Raw genomic sequence first — 3,889 nt, forward strand, 5'->3', positions numbered from 1 at the left:
TGTGTCCAATCTGCCAGTCCCGAGGTGGTTAACTGGATACTTCTTTTCGAAAACAACTTACAACAGAAACAAACAAGGCTATTGTTGCTAACTGAATACAACATCCAGCTCCTGGCCACCTTCTCACCACTTGTTAAAGTTCTACTGAAATAGTGATGATGACAACACCTGCCATCGCCTTCATTCCTGGAAAATATAAAAGTAGTTGGCACCTTAGTAGGTCCTCTTCGAACTAGCTCTGTGCGTATGCTGTCGGTAATTGGTGATGGCCACTTGGCTGGGTCTGATGAAAGAGGCTCATCATCACCTTCAATGGGACTCATTGGCTGATTGGTTTAAGGCTTCTCTATTGACAGAAAACAGAAGCGTAACTCAACACGTTTTACTATGTGGACCATTTCACATACCGTATTCTATTAAAATACAATATGTGACATTCAAATTTCTCTAATGTTTGCAGGACACAAACACACACACACACACACACACACACACACACACACACACACACACACACACACACACACACACACACTTGTGCAAAACTTACCTGACATATCTTGTTGGGGAGACGTGGCAGCTGGCTGTCCCTCATCAAGTTCACATATACTGGTAGGTCTCACTATTGACAGAAAATGGAAGCATAACTCACCACATTGCTATATGGAACAATTCTCATATTCTGTGAAAATACTCAGGCTGTGTCTCAATTCAGGGTCTGCATCCTTCGAAGGACTCAGCCCACCCGGCCGACGTGGGCTGGGTCCTCCGTCGGCCGGGTAGACTGGATGTTAACGGCTGTGAATTTGGACAGGCCTAGCCTTCATGAACTCCCTCGGAGAACGATCCGTCGCCTAGCAACCGTGGAACCGCTGGGCAGAAGGGAGAAGGAACTTTAAACAATGGAGTTCGATGTTTTATTTAGCTTTTTAACCCCCAGAAACCCAAATTTAGAAAACTGCAAAATCTTTTTTTAACCTTTCACATGTTGTTCTAGGAGGCCAGATAAACGGGCCTATTTACACATTTTAACAGCCAATAGTGTTGCAGAACTGAACAATAGGACCTATTAGCAATGTAAATGTGGTTTTAAAAAGAAAAAAAATGGGGAAGGTTTATTCTTGTAGACTTAAATCTGATGTTGTAATATTACAACTGTGGGTCTTTGGGGGTTAATCATTTCCTTGACTGTTGGAGAGCTAATTCAGAGAAAATACTTTAGACAAGCTGAGCCTGAGCAAAGATGTGATAATAGTTTTTAATACTTTCTAAGGGTCTTGATTTGACCAAAACCAATTTATCACCTTTTAAGACTTTTCAAGACCCAGCGGATACCCTCTAGTAAACAATTCTCATTTGTAAACAAAAATAAAATTCAAGAGTTTAATGCAGAACTGATTTTATTTAGATATTTCTTTTATATGTACATGTTTAATCTTCCTTAACCATTTTTTTCTAGCAAAGTAAAAAGCTGTCAAAGTTCTTCCTTCTGTGCCCTCTGCAGCCTCATGTCCTCCCTGATCAGCTCCAGAAGCTGGTCATCGCTGGCACCTTCCCCTGGATGCCCATTTTCTCCAGAATAGTCTTAACAAACATGTAAGAAAATAAACAGGAAGAGAAAAGAGGACAACGGGTTATTCCTTTCATGTTTTCGCAGAAAAAAATAAACTCAAACGAGTTTTTAAAATATGAGATGTTATTGTACCTCCATGCCACAGCCGCCGAATACTTTGCTCCGGTGATCATGTGGTCCATCTCCGCCCTAAGCTTAATAAATTCCCTGGTTTTCTCTTTTGTCCCTAAAATACAAACTTCTATTAAAATCAGGGGAAACGTAGCGGGAGAAGTACGACACCGAGCGGCCGAACATACGAGCCGAGACCGCAATACAAGCACTTTTACTGTTACATTTCTAACTAAAATAACGTTCTTGTATCACAAAAAGTCCTTAACCTAACAGTTTTCAAGTTTATACTGACATTTATATGCGCAATCCTCTCCGACAGCTCCCGCTTCACTGTCCGCCATTGTTTTTAAGTTTTTCTGCCGGCCGGCCCGCAAGGCATCTTGGGAAATGCTACCTATTGAAGGATACACCGGACCCATCCTTCATTCAGGCGAAAAGAAGGCCACATTCGTCGACCGCATTTGAAGGAGTCTTCGAATTGGGACAGGCCTAGTCGCGGCGCTGTGACATAACCGGCCGACGAATCCGGCCGACGTAGGATGCAGACCCTGAATTGAGACACAGCCTCTTTAAATGTCTATAGCTAAATGTTTGCTGGACACACACACGTGTGCAAAACCCACCTAAAGTATCTTCCTGGGGAGATGTGGTGCCAGCAGACTGTCCCTCCTCGAGTTCAAATACTGGCCTACTGGTATGAGCCGTGGAGGTAGATGGCTGTTCCTCAGTGGCAGCTGATGTCATCCCAAAATATCTGTGTAGGGCACCTGATGTTGCATAAAACAAACAATACAATCTTCATGTCACGTCTGTTGCTTCAGCATTTTAATTAACATGTTACAATGAGCATTTACAGTTTTCAGCAGTGGTGGAAAGAATTCTGAAAATCTGTACTCAAGTACAAGTACTGTTACATTGCTAAAATATTACTCATTTACAAGTAAAAGTACTGGTGTTAGAGAAATACTCAAGTAAAAGTACAAATTATTCATAAAAACCTCAGAGTATTATTTATTTTTAACGGCTGATGTCACCATCACTTCTCCAGACTGGGGCTGCCTGGAAATTGTGTGTTTTCCTTTACCAAAAGTTAAAACACCAACAATCTATTAATCATTAATAATTAATAAGATACAAAACAAGTGTTTTTCCTTCATTTTTTTGTCATTTTAAGTTTTTATTTCCTTATTCAGCAAATTTCTCCGGCAGACAAAGAACTAAATGACAAGAGAAGCCACAACTATTGATTAAATATCCACGAATCCATTTTAACTGGTTAAATTCTTCATTCAGAATCAATGAAAGATCAATCATTAACATCCTTTTTTTTTTTTTTTTTTTCCGTCCTCATGACCCGGTTTTCATCGGCTTCTTTGCTATCAAATCACCTTACTTGCTAAACAAATGCAGATATAAGGTTTGGATAAGAATTAAAATTGTACTCAGTACTCAACTATGATTTTAAAAGTAACTTAGTAGATTACATGGCTTAATGAATACAAGTAAAAGTACATATTTGAAAATCAACTCATAAAAGTACAAGTGCCCCAAAAAACTACTTATTAACAGTAATATGAGTATTTGTAATTAATTACTTCCACCTCTGGTTTTCAGTAAAGTAATTAGTTACTGATCATAATCTGTGAACCAAAGTCCGTGTCTAAATGAAAAAGAAGACATTTCCAAACTCTCAATATTATCTAAAATGACTACATTAGAAACTACAGAGTGAAATGTTTTTCTATTTCTCTCTTTTTATCAGCTGCTCAATCTCTGATGATCTCCAACTCTCCCGCGCTGCTTCTTGGTCACTGTGAGTTTTTAACATAGCCGCAGTGTGCAGCGCACGTAGTGCAACATGATGACATCATCGACTTGTACAGTACAGATGTGCTGAAAAGCGAGAGTCTCAACTTTCAGCTAAAAAAAGACCGCTCTAGCTATTATAGTTTTTATTTTATGGCAGTTTACAGTTTAAATGGGATCTTACTAGCAGGGCACCTCCAGCGGCCCGCTGCCGCTCCGTTTTCCATGGGGTAATAGCTCATTTCCCGATTCCAAAAAGAAAGGCGAATGGCGCGAGAAAGCAGGACAACCTGCATTGGTGATCAATACTAATATCGATGTATTTAAGCAAAATTCTCGAAGACTAATTTTCATTTGATAGCGTTTAGTTATCAGCCTTTCGGTTTTCCACTCTTA

General features: G+C 39.8%; 1 long non-coding RNA gene across 1 annotated transcript; it reads right to left on the reverse strand.

The window, feature by feature from the left end:
• Window positions 1-940: 940 nt before the first annotated feature.
• LOC139071425 (uncharacterized) lies at window positions 941-2,125 on the reverse strand. Its single transcript, XR_011521312.1, has 3 exons — window positions 1,980-2,125; window positions 1,706-1,799; window positions 941-1,584 (listed from the first exon to the last, which is right to left on the reverse strand). It is a non-coding gene; the product is annotated as an uncharacterized lncRNA (long non-coding RNA).
• Between the last annotated feature and the right edge of the window lie 1,764 nt (window positions 2,126-3,889).

The sequence above is a fragment of the Nothobranchius furzeri genome, chromosome 1 (assembly GCF_043380555.1).
Source record: "Nothobranchius furzeri strain GRZ-AD chromosome 1, NfurGRZ-RIMD1, whole genome shotgun sequence".
Taxonomy (NCBI): domain Eukaryota; kingdom Metazoa; phylum Chordata; class Actinopteri; order Cyprinodontiformes; family Nothobranchiidae; genus Nothobranchius; species Nothobranchius furzeri.